The sequence below is a fragment of the Rhea pennata genome, chromosome 8, assembly GCF_028389875.1.
Source record: "Rhea pennata isolate bPtePen1 chromosome 8, bPtePen1.pri, whole genome shotgun sequence".
In the NCBI taxonomy this organism is placed as follows: domain Eukaryota; kingdom Metazoa; phylum Chordata; class Aves; order Rheiformes; family Rheidae; genus Rhea; species Rhea pennata.
Genome location: NC_084670.1, coordinates 24,044,978 through 24,064,466, shown reverse-complemented (window position 1 = coordinate 24,064,466; position 19,489 = coordinate 24,044,978). Strand labels below are relative to the sequence as shown.

The 19,489-nt window shown below is 40.7% G+C and overlaps 1 protein-coding gene and 1 non-coding gene across 2 annotated transcripts in view; both read left to right on the top strand.

The window, feature by feature from the left end:
- The window catches only part of VAV3 (vav guanine nucleotide exchange factor 3), a 166,160-nt gene that overhangs the window by 815 nt on the left and 145,856 nt on the right, over positions 1-19,489 (top strand). The gene's annotated exons all lie outside the window — the stretch shown is intronic.
- TRNAS-GCU (transfer RNA serine (anticodon GCU)) lies at positions 8,538-8,608 on the top strand. The gene has a single exon. It is a non-coding gene; the product is annotated as a tRNA-Ser (tRNA).

The following is a 19,489-nucleotide window of genomic DNA, read 5'->3' as shown; positions in this document are numbered from 1 at the left end:
AGCCCAACCGTTGCGCTAGACTTGAGCAGTGTGAAAGATACCCTGCCATGCCTCAGCGTTGGCTTGAACCGTCCACGCAGAGGTGAAGTTCGGCGGGGTGACGGGGAGGTCCGGAGGGCGCGCAGCCTTTGACGGGGCTCGCATGTTTTCTGCACCGCTCGAACTGTGGAAGAGCCCTGGTTTAGAGCTTCACTCTAGTCAGTGTCCAAAATGCCCCTTTTTTAGGTTAGCTTGCAGAGTTGTAAACAATTTACGTGTCAGCTGTGGGGAATGGTTTCTGCAGTACTCCTAGTGGTTAAAAAGTATGTAAATATATTATTTTTAATGAATGGGGAAGGTGTCATGCTATTACACAGTGTTTTCTGGACAGGTAACTAATTAACTTTAATTAGAGATATGTGTAACTTGTCTGAACCAGTGTCGCTTGGTTTTGTTTTTGATGAATTAAAGCTCTGGCAGACTCCTGTCTGATAGTAGAACATTTTGATCTGTATTTATGTCTCGTTCAGAACAGGTGTGAGAGCCTTTCAGATTCATATTTATTACTGTCTGTACACTTGAACTCTGGGTTATAATTTTAGATCTTAGATTATTTACAATGCATATATTGTACTTAAGTTTGTGTGTGTATAGTATAGATAGCAGAATTGTTTCACAGAGGTGGCAAATGCCTCCTCTTTTCTGTGTCAGCTCTGTGCCTCATGAACTTGCTCTCCAGGGTCCAGATCCTGGAGACCACCCTCTGCAGTGCATTTCTGCCCTGCCTTGCGTTCACCAAACTCTTGAAAATGAGGGGAACTGCTGCTAAACCAATACTGACAATGGCTTAATGTGTGTAGCATTAAATTTACTGGTGATACTACCTTTGCCTTCTGAGAGATCAAGATTTGGCCATCTTACTGAGCCTCTGTGAGTTTAAATGAATACTCGTAGAGAAGATATTTCCTACTGGAAAGAATCATTCTGTGAAAATTTCTGAAACTTGTTAAACATGCAGTGAGTTTGAATTCTTTAAGTTGCTTGTAGTAGTTTGTTGTTAAGATTTTAGAGCACTTAGCAGTAACTTGTGCTGAAGTCTCAGAGGCTTGATGTTGATGAATTTTGGGAAAGCTACTTGGAGTCTGGAGAACTGAGCTCAACATTGTCAGTTCTGTCAGAATAAAGCTTGTCAGTAAGCTAGTATAGTTCCCGTATCCTAAAAATCTCCATGTCTTGTGAAAACACTAGCTGACTCTCCTCTTATGAGATAGTCATTTATCAGCACGTGATAGACATAGGAGGTAGGGAGTAATTGCCAGAAGTGGATCTGGTGTGAGGATGTGAAGGGTCTGCCTTTCTGTTTTTTTGTTTTGTTTTTAGTCCACTCAAATTTGCAGTCGTGTCCATAGTGTTGGCTGAACTGTTTGAACTTAATGTGGCCCTTGCCTGTCTGCTGTTAAAATCAAGCTACAGTTCTTGTACTCCATGCTCCTGATTTTTGTTTTCCACTGCAAAATCTTATGAAGGCTCAGAGAACTCTTACTGCACAATTTTTGAGCAATAAAACCAGAGAATGAGAAGGGTGGATGAATACTCTGCGAATGGTCCTGTAGCCTAACGGCAGGTAGACCGTATGATTTTTAGTCTTGACTCTTTCTTCTGCTGACCCTTGCTAGACTTTTTTTCCAGTGATCCAAGTTTTTATGTCTTGGCGGCTAGTATCAGTTCACCAGTGTCAAAGGAAAGGAAAGTAAGACATGCCTCGGGCAGATCTAGGAATAGGTGCTGGGCCACCGATACGAGAGAGATCTCTTCCTTTCATTGCACGTTTGCAGTGTGGCAGATGGGATGCCTGTTACTCAGCTCAGTAGGCTGTTGTCCCCTGGTACAAGTTACAGCAGAAGCGTGGAGGGATTGTGATGGACGCTGCTGCTTCACGTACTGCTTTGTGCTGGAGATCCCGTGCTTGGCCATGGTGTAGGAGCCAAGCGGGTGCGGAATTGCATTACTGTCAGTGGAGCAGGGACAGAAATGGAGAGCCGTGTTGGCCAGCCCTGCAGTGCAAAGGCCCGCTCCCTGGCTGCGGGGGCTCCAGCTGGGGTCTGCAGGCAATGACTCGTCTTCCCGACCGCCAGCACCATGCCTGGTGTTGCAGCTGCTCTTATCAGGGAGGTGGAAGTGACCTGCTTTATGTATCCTGAGATTGTGGATTCAACCTTTCTCTTTGGAGATAAAAATGCATTTGTAAGAAAGTAGGTTTTATATTGCAAAATGCTGGATTTAGAAGCTATTTGACTGTTGTGCTATTATCACCTGTACTTTTCTGTGACATTATTTATGATTGGTTAATGGAGGTTGTCCTTTGAAGAGCAGAAGCTGAATCAGGCAGCTACACTTTCTGGAAAGTGAACCACAGACACAAAAGTATAAAACATACATATGTAAAGCACTACCAATATTGATGCTTTGCTAATGAATCTCTCAGCTGCAGGTCACCAGTTGAATGCTGCCCGGCTCCTGTTTGGCGTGCCTCAGCGCTAGCTCCTGTGCAAAAAATTACATGAGCCCTGTGTGAGATTGGAAACTATTAAGTTCAGGGACTTTCACAACTAGGTTTTCTGCACTGTGACTGATGACAACGTTGACTCCAGTAAGAGCTGCTAGGTCAAGGTCCCGAAATACTTCATTGCTTAAACTTTGTGAGTTTAAGCTTTCTGGGAGCTGGTCACATCATTTTCATTCACTATGTGTTCGATCAGAAAAAGAAATTCTGAAGCAGATCAGATAGTGTCTTGTTTTTTGAAAGCAGTTGGAGGGGGAGTCTGATGTCTGCTTTAGACTAAAGGATTGGTAATAAGTGCTCTTTCTAGCTTCTGTAAAGCTCTCTCTGAAGAAATGTTAACCGTTGTAGCTACTAGGACAGGAGCTGGGAGAGGGAAGGTGCTGGGCGCGCTGCGGGGCTTTTCCTGGAGGGCCTTTGCGTTGCGTGGTGTCCCCCAGGCATCGCGCCAGGACCTGACTGTCAACAGTGCGATGAGAGGATTTATCAGTGCAGCTTAGGATCAACCTGCTCTGGCTCAGCCCTTCGGTGTAGCAATTCACTTTCCTTGTATGCTGCCCTTTCTTGGCTAACGTAGACTGGTGGAAATAATAAAAATAGAAATGATCCATAACAAAGTGCATTAATCCTAAATGTTTAATTTTAATCATACAAGAATTTATATAATTTATCGCCAGAAATACACAATCTAAACCAATGGATTACTATGGATTTTTATAAGATGTCATCTGTACAATGCTTATCTCTTTATCTTTAATACATTGCAAACTAGTTCTGAAATAGTTTGTACAAGGCATTCAGTTAACTTATGAGAGATTGCTAAACAGGAAAACTGCACTTGATGCAATACTGGCATGGGAGTTTACTAAAGGGGATGTTGACATAGATTAAATATAACCCCCCTATTTCCTATTGGCCTAATATTAAACAAAACATCACTCACTTTATGTTAAAAGTTCAAACGTTTCTAAATTTTGAGAGCTGTTTTTTTGGTATGACCACCTCAGTCCAAGGAAGTTCATTATCTTTGTCATTCATATTTTAATTTGCTATGGCAACGGAGCTTTTGAGCAGTTTATTTTTATTTTTTTGATTACAGTGGTATTGGGTAGCCTCAGGATGTGGGTGTGTTGAGAGAGAGAGATGCCTCTCCATTTCCTCTGATCCTGCCCTATGCTCAGTGCTTTCCCATCCCCCACAAATGGTAACTGTAATCTTGTGCCCCGAAGGCTGTGAGCGTGCATCCCACCGCTGCAGGCTGGCTGTGCCTTCTGCATCCCCTCTGCCTCATTTCTCCTCGGGACAGGAGCCTGGAAGTGCCCGTCGGACGCTGCGGTGTCGGGTGGCTCTGCAAAAGAGGAAACAGGATTCGGCTCTTGACTCAGCGTGCTATCAGCGTGTACATCCGTGTCTAAAAGAGAAGTGGTGGAAGTGGATTTGCTGAACTCTGTGCGTGATTTATGCCTGCACCCTTAGGAGGTACCATAGGAGATAAATGAGAAAATAAAAGCTTGTGGCTGTTCCCAGGACTCAGAGCGTTAGTATGCTATTACACTTGGGCAGCGAGGCTTTGAAGAGAGAGCTGGTGTGCAAAATAACTCTTATTCTGTGTTTGTGTGTTATGTTAGCCTCTACATTACTGAATTAAGGTAGTACCACAAAGATACATTTAGATTAAATTTTTCTTAAATACAAAACTTCTGGGGGGCTTGGACAAAAGTTTGGGAAATGATTTAATATTAGTATGTGGAAAGGAAATATATTCAAAAGACTAATTTTTACAATTACATTCAAAATGGACTATGTATACTTAATATAGCTAGTTTCAAACAAGCTTTTTTCAGACTTTTTGATCTTTTTGCTTATTTTCTGGTACTTTAATCCACTGTCCCACACTCAACCTTATTCCCATGATTAATGTAAATGAAAGCTGCATAACCACATGTATATGTGTTTGCCAACATTGGACTTTATAAAATATTTTGAACAAAAAAGCAAAACTTTAACTTGAGCTTTACATATTGTGCTAAGAAAAGCAACAGACAAAAGAAAGTAGTGACCTAGTTTTTGTAAGTAATTCTTCTTACCTTAAGAAGATAGTGAAAATAACAGTAAGAAAGTCATTGTCATTTTCCAAGTATGATTCACGTTGATTATTTTGATGGAAAAAAAGAAAGATGTGGTTGTAATATCTTGTTTTGCATGCTGTATTTAGCATATAGCTTTTAAATTCAGCATGTGCGTCTGGCTAAGAATCGTCTCAAATGTCACCTCCTGCACAAAGTTTTAGTGTGCTGGATGTTTTATAATGCGTTAACAGAAAAAAATGTCAGCACTGGTTTCTGACAGAGGCTGTAGTGTATGCCAGCAGCGGATAATTTAAATTGATGTCCACCCACTGTGCGCTGCTGTGCTGTGTGGGAGAAGTCAAGTTATTTTCTGATCTTTGGCTGGCAAAGGTGGGAGAGCTGTGATAGCAGCAAATTGAAGGAATGCTTACAAGAAAAAAAGAATGAAATGCTCACTGGGAAAGAGAAATTGTAAGAAGTAGGAGGAAATAATTCAAAGAAACAAGTGTGAGCTAGAGAATGGTCAGGAGAAGTTGGGAAATAGATTGGAAAGTGTGTCAGCAAGTGAGTTGCACTGGGATTTAGAGAGATGAGCAGGAAAAATTACTTAGGATTTATCCTGAGATGAATACAGAAACCCAGTCTCGAGTATCTCATGTTCTTTAATGATAGTGGTGTTATCCTGTGGTGATGGCGTGTCGGTGAATCTCTGTTATAACACACTGACTTGGGGCTACAGTATCTGGGAGGTTAATTAGTAGGTTGCAGCATTTGGCGTTGGGATGCTTAGTACAGTACACTGGTACAATGGAAAGATGAAAGATCTGAGATTTTCCAACTTAATCTTTCCCCATCTCTTTCAAAGATCAGAAGAGTGTCTGCAAGGATTAAAAAGGAAATACAGGGGTGGCCTAGCCAAGATGAGGCTTGAGTGGCAAAGGCGATGGGGAGGAGGGATTATCTGGGAGCAACAGCTGATGTAATGGTGAGAGACATGGAGAGAAGACTTGCAGGAGTAGGATTTGATAATGATAAAACGGAAATGGGCAGGGAAGGAAGCTGAAGGCATGAAAAAAGCTGTTTTGTTTTGCTGAGGTGATGTTGACTCAATGGAGAGCTGAGGGCATCTTGCCAGCAGCTGACCCAGGGGGACTAGGACAGGTGCCTTTCCCTGCAAGGAAAGGTTGGAGTGTGCTCCAATCTCCGCTTCTGTAGCATCTCCAGAAAGATGGGATTTCAAACTCAGTTTTGGGAGTGTGTTGTGGCCCTTCAGAAGCGAGGAAATTCTAGCTCATGCCCTGCATTGTGTAGGTATTTGAGTACAGAGGGAGATACGTTATTTTATTAGATCATTCACAGTTTCATCTTCTTCAAATTTATTATTTGATTCCTTGTATGGGGTCAGTTTTTGAGCTACTTCCCACCCCCCTATACTAAAATTTTATCTGGGATTCTTAAAAAGAAAACAATCCCCCTCACCCACAAAAAAAAAAGACAGCCTTCAATTTTTATACTCCTTTCTGTTGTTCCAAAACAACAGGACTTCCGTATTATTGAATAATATTCCATAACATTATTTCATAAAGAGAAGTGCAAATTGATATATACTTTGTAGATTGGTTATTAAACTTTTATTTCTATGCATTCCAGTTTAGCCAGTATCATCTGGAGTTGCCTTTTCTTTTCTCTTATTTTGACAAGCCAAACACGTGATTTTCAGCATTGTGAAATTCTGGCTATTTGATAAGACTTAAAATATATAAAATGATAAGTCTTCAAATATGTAAAACAGAATCTAACCTGGCATCTTAATAGTAAGGTTTTGACTTTTTATATTTAGGAAGAAGTTTTTTCTCTCAGATCTGTGGATGTTGTTGACTCCAATTCAATATGTCAAATGAGAAGATTATCTTTTAGAAAAATATCAGTCAAGTGACACTTTCATCCTATACTGAATGTCAATCTTGAACATCTTAGTAACCTGAAAAGCTGAAGGGCTATTAATAGGCTATATGATTCTTTGAGATTTCATGTTTTGAATCTGCAGACAAGTTATGTAATATAGTGATATTATAGCAATTTTTTTGAAGACACCCTTAAAGTATTTGAAGTACTTTTGCAGAACTACAGATATGAAATAATGTAATTGGGAAAATGAATTTAAAATACCCCTATGGAATTCAGCTTTCTTCTTCTACCACTAAGTCTTGTTGGGTCAATTAAAACTTTTTGCTCATAAATGACCTTTACTTTCAATCATAATTTTATTTTATAATGATATTTGTTTAGTAAGTCTTTGGTTGATTTGCCATTTTTCACTAGATCTATCCCTTAGAGGTCTCTTGAAAATCATTTAAAACTATGTAAGGAATATGGTATGATTGCCTAGCAGAAACAAACAAAATGTTTATTTGTCACTGCTTCTATAATGAAATATTTGATCTAAAAGACCAAAACATGAAGTGTTTTTTAAAGCATATTTTTAACTGATGAGACAAGATGATTCATACTTCAAGAAACCTCAAATATGCACTTTAATCTCTGATACCATCGAATTTACCTATTTGTGGGTTATATAAGACTGCATTGTATAATCCATACTTACAACGCTGTGTACCATTGGTTGATGTCTCATTTGCCTTCAACAGGAAAAGCAGCCTTATAGTCAACCAAGGCAGAGTCAATAGGGCTGGGCCTTTGAAAACGCGTGTCAGAGCAGCCTCACTTCTCTGTCTTACGGGCTGTTTGATGATAAAACATTCTTCTTACGTTGTTTGTCCACACTCCAATATATTAATACTGTAGAAGGTAAACTTACTTGGTGATTTCTTTAGTGGAGAGAAGAGATTTCTCCTGAGGTACAGGTATTCTTACATCTGCTGTGCCTATGCTTTTCTTGTCTTTTGCAGAACCAGCAGTTTTGGCTAAACAGCTCAATACCTTGACTGACTTGTCTTTACTGTTGTTGCTGAAACGCGATACTATAATCTTTTTTTGGTGTCTTTTTTCATCTTAGTACTGACTTCAGTTACACATCTGGATGTTTCAGCGCTGATGAAGTCATGAAGTTTTACTTATCTGTTGTGACACCTGTGGCATCCAGAGTTGCCTGTGTGCTGTGTGTATGGCTATGTATGGTGGCACTGGAGGTCCGCGTGCTGTGGCCCTCCTCTTAGTCGTTGTCCCCGTGTGCTGCAGCCAATGCGTACGCACCCTTGCCCTGACCTTTACAGGGAGCACTCCATACGCTTGTATGCACAGCAGGGCACATGGGCATGGGAGTTTGCTACCTGCTCCTGGATGTTTCTGGGGGGCCCTACACACAGAGTGGGTCTGGGAGCGGACCTGCTCATGGTTGTCAGTTTTTGCACCTTTGGCTGGAGTTAGGCTGGGTATAGCCATTTACCCTCTGAATTCCTCAAAATACGTGAATAAATACCATATCTGATTCTAATACTGAGGTGGCTAAAGGTAGGGGGAGGGCTACTCTGTGGTTATGTTAATGTACCAGGCAGATTTTTGCGTCTCTGGATGAGGGTAGGTGATAATGGTTCTGTCATTTGAACTGTAACTTGAGGAAAATGCCCATCATCTTATTCATACCTGTAGCATTTAGCTCAGGCTGTGAGCTTCTTTTTTTTTTCCAGAGAACAAGTGGAAATTGGGAAACACCTGAGAAAATACTTAAATTGTTACTTTTTTTTCTCTAACCCACTTTCCTGCAAGGACTTTCCTGCAGTCCTTGAGACTGCAAGATCAGGACTCTCCTTAGCGCCGTTGCATCTGTGGCCTTTTGGCTCTTGGTCCCCTGCTGCCTGGTTGGTTGAAGAGGAATTTCTGCCAAGTTTTGAAAAATCTAACATATTTAGGCAGTTATTTTGAAAACCTGGTTATGCTGCGATGCAGCTCTAATTTTGCTAAATTAAGCAGGTTTAGCTCAGTTGGTTAGAGCGTGGTGCTGCTAATGCCAAGGTCATGGGTTCAATCCCCATATGGGCTACGCTGAGGGTTGGACTAGATGACTTCCAGAGGTCCCTTCCAACCTTACCATTCTATGAAAAATCACAAACCAAGTTGTGAGGAAATGTTGAAGTTTTACTTTCTTTTGACCCTTTACCTTCTGTGTCAGGACACAAACTGATGTCATATTTCATGTTGTATCCCCTACTTCCCTGGGAAGTTTCTTTTGTTTCTAAATATTGTTGAAAATTTCCAATCAGTGCTCTTTCACCCCCCCACCTACCTTTCTTTTTGTCTAACTTGTGGTAGATCACTTAAATTTGGGAAGCCTGGTAGAATGTAACCTGGACCAGAGGACATTTGGGGGACATGGATGTGTCCTGTCAGGGTTATTTGCTTTTAGGGAATTGCTAGAGCATTTTAAAATGTGGAAATTAGATTAAAGACTTCACTGGTCCTTCACAGGCATGTATATGTACTGTGGATGTATATATGTAAGATGTATATATGTAAGGGATAAAAGTAGGCAAAGGATTTTGAACAAGTGTTTGAAAAGGGTTTTTGCGCTTGAGCAAATTGCTTGGGTGACACCGATGGGTTAAGGTGGTGGAAAGGCCAGGAGGAAGCAGGGAGTCGTGGTCGGGATTTATCTGAGCTCTTCTGCTTAGCATTTTGTCTGCCTCCCTTAGGTCCTGCTCCTCTTTCTATCCATCAAAGAGAGGGCAGTGTAAATTTACCCAGGCTGCCCCACCACTGTGCCTTGACCTGAATTACTGCAAGTAGTCATGAGAAAGTAATTCAGGGTCTGTGTTCATTCATTTTGCTGTTTCGACTGACACCGCTGAATAGGGTGATGCATCTTCTCTCGTGGACTGCTGAGGCCACCCATTTCACTATAAAGCAAGCTGAACAGATGGCAACCTTTGTTATCAAAGCTGTGATTTAATTCCACATTTCTTGTTCTTAGTGATGTCTTTGAGCAATATTGTTGGTCAGAAGGACTGTGCCTTAGAAAATGCTGGTAGCTAACATCTCTGTGCTGTCGCAGGCTTTATGAAGCATTATGGAAGTGACTCCAGTAATCCTGTTAGAATGCCTCTGTGGTTGTATTGGAGTACTATAGATTTCCCTTTCTATGGAAGACCCTGGTAAATCGATTCGCTGAGATGCAAGCCTTTGCTGACAGGACCAGGGCAATTTGCAGCAGATTGCAGATGTAGTGTTGGGGGGGGCAATGTAAAAACAGCCGAGCCATGCTGGAAATGCAGGGGCTGCTCATATTGCAGGCTAGGAAGCACCTAAGCCGCTGACTGGGGCATATTTCACATTTGTTGTGTGTTCTGAGCTATAATTGCTCAGATTTATGGATCCTCAGGGAATCCAGTTAATTTATATGGTCTGTGTTCTCTTTTCTGAGAATTTAGGTTTTTGTAGCTTGTTAGCCCCATAGCACCTCACACTATTTCAAGAGTGCAAAGCTATACTAATAGCACATGTAAAGTGAAATGTACTCTGGCATTGCCCTTAGAAATACCTAGTGTGAAAAGATGGTCTCTTGTAGTTGTGTGTAGGATTCCCAGTTACAATGACACAGTATTCTTGGATTTTGAAGGAATTTTATGATAATTGTTCACCATAGTCAATGGAAGAAACATAAGAAAGCAATTGCTATTAAAAAAAAAAAATGAACAATGAGAGAGAGTGTATTTTCATCTCTTATCAGAGGTGGCTTAGCACACCTGACTAAGAAGGGGTCTGAGGAGTAGATCATTTCTCCAGCAGTACGATGATGGCTGTGAATTCATGATGCTTGTGATCAGCAGTGAACAGAGGCTCTAGAGCTCTTCGAGGCAGACCTGACGTTGTGATGGGGTTTTTCTGTGCGAGTCTTTTGACTATGGCTGTTGTATTAACTAAGGACTTGATCTTTCTGGCTGAGAACTCTGTTGCCATTTGTATGCTATGGGACAACAGAGTATTTTCAAAAGAGTATTTTCAAAATTTGAAGTCCAGCATGCAAGACCCCAGATATGGCTGTAAAGTTTAATTATGGGGCTACATATTGCAAACCTGTTTATTTGACTCTGAGTGGTGTATCTTTTCTTTCTGATGAAGAATAGTGATTGTATTAAACATTGTTTTTAAAACTTGTGTGGAACAGTTCTCTAAGAAAACTAGTCCTCAAAGGGTTTTGCAGGAATACCGTTCTTTGGGGGAAGGAGGGTGTTGTTTAAGCTATTTGGAAATGAAATGTATTATTTAGTTCTTCCTGTTCCATGCTGACTATCGTTAGAGTTTGACCTCAAAAACCAATGTTTTGATAAAGTGATTTTAAAGTTTAATGAATCTAAACATGCCTTTCATCTTGATTTGAAATGGAAACATTTTGAAATTTCTATGGGATATTTCATTTATGTCAGCTATTCTGTCTTCAGTATTTTCAATTTCTTATATTTTTCTGCCTTTGCTCAGATAGTTTGATCTTATCTGATGTGCCCAGAAACCCAGACTGCTCTGTGATTAGTAAGAGGTATTACTCTGACAGGTCTGGGATTTGGGACTATTATTATTATTTTTTCCCCTCTCCTGTGTCTCTACTTCTCCCTCATTTTTACTCATCTCGGTTTTGGCAGTTTGTTCTACACTCTCTCTCTCTCTCCTGATTCTGGACAAAATTACTTTTACGTTTTTCATTTGCCTTTGCCTACCCCTTTCTCCCCCCCTGCCCACCCTGGAGCATCTGTTTCCTTTTTAATTTCTTTCCTGATGCTAGTTCTTCCTTTCAGCTGTTTTCCCTTCCCTGTTGCTGTTGGCCTCCTCTCTCTCTGAAAGCCATTCCGTGCGTAGGTGGGACGGCATCTCCTGGAAGCGGTTTCCGGCGCAGGTGAGAGTGCAAGGCAGGAGGGCTCTCCTCGAAGCCCTGCCCATAGGAGCCACCAAGGGACCATGCAGAGCTTGAGTCAAACTTGCTGCTTTTCAGCAACCGCTTTTCATAAGTGGCGATTGCTTTACTTTTGTTATTGTTTTAAAAATTTCTGATTCCTTCCTGTGGTGGCCAGAAATTTCCAGCATACCTGAATGTGTCCCCTAAATTGCTTTGATGTTTGGTACAAGTGAAGAGGCAGATTTTTCTGGTGGGGAGTGATGAGAACAAAAACTCGGGCCAGGAATCTCCAGGGTGAATCAGCCACTGCCACTGAAAACTTGCCCTCTTTTAAGTCAGAATTGCTTCATTCCTACCCTTCCTATCAAGCATGGGAGATTTTTGCCAGCTCAGCAGTGTTTGAGCAATTTTTTCCTGGGGGTTGTGTTCTGAGGGAGCAGATGGGGATGGAAATGATAGTAACTTTGCACCGGTTTCTTTCTCAAATTGATTATGGGTGCTTGCAGGGCAGAAAATAAGAGCTCCGCTACAACACGCACTCGTGGCACCACAGCCTTGTGCTGGGAGCTGTTCTCTAGGGCTGCTCTCTGTCCTACCCATGACAGCCTGTCTTCTGCTTCCCAGGCTGGAGATGAGGGGCTGCTGAGGAAAATAAACAGCAGAAAGTAGTTGGAGATCTTGTTTGCCTTTTCTCTGGCTAAGCTCTTGCTTGCTTGCTTCCTCTCCATCACAGGAATAGGGCCTGGTGCGATGCACAGGATTTGCAAGCAGCACAGGAGGCAGTATCTAACGGGCTGCTGCGCTGGAGTCTGTAGGTGTTCTATAATTGAAGGCGCTGTAAGGCAGAAGTGGTCAGTAACTGTCCTGTGAACAGACCCCTGCTCTCTTGTTTGCTCACGTCATTTCTCCCCTTTAATTGTAAAGGTGAAGCAGTTCAGTATTGCCATTTATTTAGAGTTCATTTTTTAAAAATTCTCTTAGCTCTGCTGCAATGATGGGACCAAATTAATCTTTTTCAAACAGTTCCTGGTTTAACAGAGCATATGTATTTGAAGAATAATTTTTGTGACGTTCATCCTACTAACAACAAAAATCAGCCTGATACTTGTGTGTTTGTGTCAGTTGAAGTCCTAGAGCAACTTTCAATGTCTCATGTAAACCATTGTTTAAATGGTTCATTCATTTAAATGTTCGTTTGCGGTGCAGTACTTAAGAGAACTGAATCCAGATCAACAATTTTTGACTTCTGTACTGATTCCTTCATAACTTCAGAATAATTTTCCTCATGTGCCCTTTTAGAAATTAGAGATGCTGCTTGGAAGGATGTGGCTTTTGCTTAGTTTTTTAGTTGCAGCCGTGCTTTCCATTATTTAAGTTTCTCATTGTAAAGTCTGGCCCACTCTTCTGTGCTTCTAACAACTATATTCACTTTTGCAGTGGCAAAAATTATTTTTAACGATGGAAAAATCGTGTAAATATTCATTATACATCTTAAGTTCAGTCATATTCTTTTTCCAGCCGTTACTGTGTCTCTGTTTTCACTTTTCCATATGCTTGGTCTTGTAAGTCTCTGTCTCTGTGCAAAAACAAGAATGACTGTGTTATTTTGTTTGTTTTATGGGGGATGCTTCTCCCTCTAGTGCATGTTTCCTCTTTAATTTCTTCTCTAATGCTATTTCTTCCTTTCAGCTGTTTCATCTTTCTCTCTCAGGGAACCTGAGGGTCTAAGGCTTGCTCCTTTCTTAAGCAAGACCTTCTCTGATAAGACACCAGTCACCTCTGTTTGACATACAATACCAGTAGTACTTGAGACCAAAATATTTGCTTGATTTTTCACATTATATTAGTGCTAGAGTTGTAAACTCCTTATTAAAGCAGTTTGCCCAGCTTGACTATGTGATTTGCTGAAAAATATGACCTTGAGTCACCATGGGCTAAGTGTGAATAAGAATTGAATTTGTTGAATATCTATGGCTGAAAGAAACAAGAGGAACATTTTATTAAGGCAAAAGTAGCTGTTTCAGCGTTATGTTTTAAAACATATTTAACTTGAAAAATTAGAAAATCTACCTCAGGTGAAAGCAATATTATATATTTCTCTCAACTGAAAACAGTGTTGGGTCACTTCAGATTTTTTCTATATCTTTTTTTTTGGGGCCCCTGTTTAGTTGGTGACTTCAAATCCAATTATTTTCACAATTCACTCTTCAGTAGCAATCATGCATTGTTTCACCATAAATATCATTTAGATACATCTCAAAGTTTTTTTTTTTTTTTTTTTTTTTTTTTAATCTATTGACGTTCAAAGTATTTGCAGCTGAATAGAGGTAGTGATTAACAGAATGAAGTAAAATCACTAACCGTTACATTTGCAATTTATTGCTTTTGCAGAGTGATAAACATTATCCCTGACATCCAATTGATGGATTTTGCATGCTTTTTATTTATTTATTTAATTTGTTTAGAGATGTTAGATCTGTTAACAACGGTATTGCTGCTGTAAGTAGATAGGGGAAAACAACTATATAGACAGTTAAAAAGGATGTAAAAGATGGACAACTTAATAACTAAGGGGGTATGTGTGTGTATAAAAAATAACGTACAGTGACGTTGCATCTCCTGATAGAGATGGTAGTCCCTGGCCCATCTTGGACCTCCGAGGAGGTTTTGGTGGATCAGTGGGTCGTGTGCAGAGGCTCTGTCGACTTGGTTGGTGGTGCGTGGCACAGCCGCTCGCTGCTGGGCAGTGGTGAATCAGAAACTCGTGAGTTTCCAGTCCTTTGCATAGCTGCTCCAGTGGTTTTGTTCAGAAATGAATGAGCTGTGCAAAAGTTAAATGACTTGGCTATTTATTTCAGCTGCCTACTGCATACTGATTTATGGCCTCCTTTTCTTTAAGAGGTATTGAGAAGTAGCATATTATTGTCACAAGTGGGAAAGTGCTAGTTTCTGGAAGACCTCCTCAGGTCTTAATACAAGTGTTGCCTGAATGGTATGGCCATTATACTAGTTGCAAAGAATATATTCTGTTATTTTGTCTGTTTACTCTTCTATCCTTGTTTCACATAACCTCAATCCCAATTCACATACTGAACAAGTTTGTCCTTTGCTACTGGAACTCCACGCTGTTTTTCTGCTCATCTGAGTTAGGGCATGACTCAGCCTTGCAGTATTATGATATGTCCACTTGTCTGAAAATCACTCTTATTTCTCCTATACTGAGAACCCTCTCAGTAGAGAGGCAGAGGAAGGTCAGTCCTTGTTATGTTTCTGGTTGCAAATTGCATATAGACTTTTATTATACTTTCTAATTGCTACCTGCTTTGTTGTCTCATCAACCTATTATGCCTTTTAGAAGTTAGTGACTGGTTCAAGATCATATCTTATTTAGATTTCATAGTGTTCAGCTGAACAGTCTGTGGAGCAACTCAAAACTAAAAAGTCAGACTTAAATCTATTTTTTTTCTAGACATTCCTACAGCATAGCTGCAATATTAGGATTCAAAATGTTCTAAAAAACACCCTATGGAATTAGTTGTGTTTAAATGATGTTCTGTTACACAGTTTAGTAAGCTGATGTCTATTCAGAGGAGCATGTTATAGCAGATGTTTGTACTGGTTTTGTATGTGTTCTTTTGTATAATATGATCAAAAAAAATATTTGCCTATAGCTTGCGGGCAGGCAAATGCTTTCACTACCTCTGCATTATGTTACCCTGTTTTCTTTTATGCATCAGTGCCAAAACTAGTAATAGATTACTGCTCATGCAGAAATTTTCTTTTTTTTTTAACCATCAAGAAGGACTGTTGATTTCTATGTAGTTTCATGCAAGCAGGCAGTATCTTGTTCCAATTTTAGTGTGCTTTTTAAAACTTACTTATGGTATTAAATAGGGATACAATTTATAGGGTTGCTTCTATGAAAATAAGTCAAATTCCGTGTCCTACTAGCCTACACTATTGCTAAAACAGTAAATATTTAGTTCATTTTTCTATTTATTTGAGAACTTTTATAATTTTAAATGGATTAATTTTATGACTAGAGGCAAGATTCAGCCCTGTTCACCAGGTTCAGAAGACCAGGGGAGCACTGCATGAGCACTTTCTGCATTAGTGATTTTCAGATTCCCTGCATGGTATAACATTTCCAGCACTGTTGCACATATTGTTTGTAAATTTGAGAGATGAAAATATTGAGTGAAGCTAATGGTAACCATTCACATAGGGCTTCGTCCTGCAATGGGGAACGCTGAAAGATGTGTATAGATGTGTTTACCAATATTTCAGGAAATTTGCTTTCTACGAGATTACCAATATACTTGCACTGTTCTACTTGAGTTGTTCAGCTGTAAGGCAGTAGTGTAAACTGGATAGTCTTGTCCAGTTACTTTAAAATGATTTGTTACAGATTTCATCATCCACTAACCCTTCGAATAATGTGACAGAACTCAAAACACACTATAAATTTATAATTGGGATTATCTTGGTAGAATACTTTGTAGTTCTTTTCCCAAGATGATTAAGTAGCAAGAGAATGAAAATATCTGTTGGGAAGACTATTCTGCATGGCAAGGCGTTGATGGTAGAGCGAGCGGAGGTGGTTATTTAAGTGGAGCTCTCTTAATGGTGACTCCTCTGCAGGCTTCTGCTCCTGCCCCTGCTCCAGGCAGCTGTGGGGGGCTTGGCCGGCGCCCCCGGACAGCAGCTGCAGTGCACGACAGTCACGCCTTTGCCGCTGTGCCGACTGCCCCGCGCGCTACTGCAGCACAGAACGTAATTGCTTTTGTCCTGCAGGATTGGAGGCAACGTGCTAGAGGCCGTGTGTAAAAGCGAGCCCGCTCGGCACCTTGGCCTCCTGCTGCTCTCTGCTTAAAGGTCACCTTTAGTGTCTGGTCCTGAATGTCCTTTCCTGCGGCCGCCACCTGCTGAGGACTTCTTGAACAGGATCTTTTAATAACTGTTTTGGGTTCTTCTCTGAACCTGCTTTCGTGTTGGTTATAAAGAGCTCTTTGAAGCACCTATGTGAAAGTGACTGAAAAGAACATTTCTTAATTGAACTGGAGGTAAAAAATGTGATGTTGGTATCTAAGAATCAGCATGCAGTGTGGGTTGGTAATGCAGGCTTCCTTGGGAGCCGTATCCTGCACAGAAAACTCTGGTTCTAGCACATGGTTCAGCAGACTGAGGCTCCAGGTAACTCCAGCTCCCCCTGCACGAGGCTTTTATGGGATTGGCTTGTTTTTGAGACGTCGCACTGACTTCCTCTGCAGTGAAGCCGTGTGCCACTTGTGGATAGTTTTGCAGGTTTCTCTGAGGCCAAGCGCTGCTGAGAGCCAGCGGTGACATGGCAGGGGCTGTGTATGAAGGTGGCAGCTGCGTTTTCCTGGCTGCCCCTCGCCTGCCTCTGCCGAGACACTTTTTTTTTTTTTTTTTTTTTTAAAGTTTAGCTTTAACTATTTATCAGCCTACTTAAGGAAGGAACCCTACAAAGGCTTCACAGGGAGTTAGCTGTTTTTCAACTTAGTTGTAGTTTCATGTACAACTTAATCCAATCTAAAATCTATTGTTTCTTGCATTATAACTGATTTGCATCACTGCTTCACTTTGGATTCTTCAGTTGAGAAGATTACATAGCACTGAAGAAATGAAAAGCTGTGCAACTTGGACAGTTTGCATAGCACCGGCTGGGTTTCCGGGCCGCTGTGTGTGAGGAAGAGCTATGGGAGCAGACATCTAGGTCTTTACGGTTCTATTTTAGTTGACTTTTCTTTTGACATATTTGTGCCCTATTTATGTCAACACTGGAGGAACTGCCTGCCCTTGGTTCATCCAGTCCAATATCCGGTGGTCATCAGGACCGGATTCTCCATAGTAAGATTCGGCTCTGGGAGCCATGGGCAGAGGATGCGGCACCTAAGGGCAGCTGCAAGGTGTGTGCCTTCTGCGGTGGCTTGCTTTGTGCCCCACACCTGAGGGTCTCTTGGGTGACCACAGTCTGCTGCCTGAGCCCCTGTGCATCTGCATTACGTAGTCTGGATCTCCCCCTCTTAAAGAGGATATTGTAGAACTAGAAGGGCGCAGAGAAGGGCAATAGGGATTTTCAGAGGTATAAAGCAATTTCTGTGAAGGTTTTTCAGCTTCAAAAAGAGGCAGCATAGGGGGAGAGTATGATGGAATATGCAGAGGTTGAAGCAAGATTTTTTTTTTAAAAAAAAAAAAAAAAAAAAAAAGAGAAAAACTTTATCGTCCCTTCCAGTAGAGAAATGGAGGATATAAATGGAAGTGGTCAGAGGCATAATGAAAGCAAGCAAAAGGAGGTAGTTCATCACTGAGGCTTAGACATGACATAGAATGTGTGATTTCCTGGATCATTTTTTACTTCAAATTGTGTGGTCCAGCTTTTAAATACTCCCAAAAAGCTGTGTGATTTAATATTGCAAATGTTCTAAACTCTAATCTGAGGTAATGCTGTACATAAGTGATTTCATCTAATAAAAATCACAGTTTTGAAAATCATCCAAATGCATCTTTTACCTGAAAGACTTGCTGTAGTTTGTAGGATGAGGCATCAGAGTTTTAGAACATTATAATTATTAGTGAAACACATAGTACTATATATTCTTCCTTACTATAGGTTAAAATACATTTGTTAGTTTTTTCTGACTTTTTTTTTCTTGAAATATCTATATTACCATATTTAGTGCACATCCTGGGGTGACAACATCTGTTTGAGAACGTATTTTCAGAGGCAAAGCATGCAGTAATTAATTAAACTCATGATCTGTACAGAGGTCTGCACTTAAATCGCTCTTTAAAAAAAGTTAACTGTAGTGTAATGCCTCTGCTTTTAAAACTGCTTTACCTAGTCTGTGTCATCTCAACACATTAAACACTTGTAGAGTTTTATCACCTTAGGCTTCTCATTCCTGTGGCATGATCAATAAAGTCTCATAAGATGTACGCTAATTCTCGCAGCAAGTTCTGCTGCATTTGCCTGAATGTCCAGGGACAGAGTGTCTCAGAATGAGACGGAATTAGTGGTCCTGCAGTAGCATTTACAGTGGCAGTTATTACTGAAGATGCGATTTGTGAATGTTTGGGATTGCCTGTCTGATCCTGATAAATTTTAATCAATGACCTAGAATTTGTTTCAGAAACATGCAGGTACACAGACTTTTGCAGTATTTGGCACATTGGAGAAATGGTCTGTTATCCTTGTTCTGGCTAATGTTCAGCCCACCTGTGTGTGTGTGTGTGTATGGATCTCGACTGGCAGACTGGGAAATAGCAGTACAGTTTTTGTGCAGTGGCTGATTATGGAAAGCATCGTTTATTGCCTTGGGCATTGCACCGGCAAGCAAAGGTATAAACTGCTGTGCCAGAGGACTCCCCCTCGGGGTAATACAGAGCAGCTCTTCAGCGGTCTGCAGGCTTGTCGGGCCGTGGTCTGCTGGGCTCCTCCTAGTGCCTTCTTCACTTCCATAGTACTGCTGCAAAACCTTTGGGAATGTCTGTAAATAAACAGAGGCTATGGCGTTTGCTGTACTGATATGTCCCTCGAACCTAGTCAGTGCGGTTGCTGAACGAGTGAAAAAGATTGAAGCCTTGTTTTCTTTTTTCCCAAGTTCCTGAGATACTGACTAGATGAATGGTTTCTCCACAGGTTTATATAAGTACTGCAGTATAATCATTATTCCTCATCTATTTTTAATCTATATTTAGGATTTCTCTTGCTTTATATATGCTTTATATATATATGAATCTTTATATATGCACTGAAAGCTTGTAGTTAAGGGCATTTCAGAACTAAAACTAACTAAATATGTAAGACCCACCAAATAACTAAATTAGTCAAAAGGAACGGCATGTGAGGCTAGCTGCTGCCTTTTCTGTAAGTTTACTTAGTTTCTATAGTTAAAATATTTGTATTTCTGTGACTATTTTCTTTCAATACAATGTGTGGCGAGGAAGACTGCAGAAGCGTTTAACTTTCTCAGCCATGTCAGCGAGCTATGGCTCCGCGCGAGGGTATGGCAC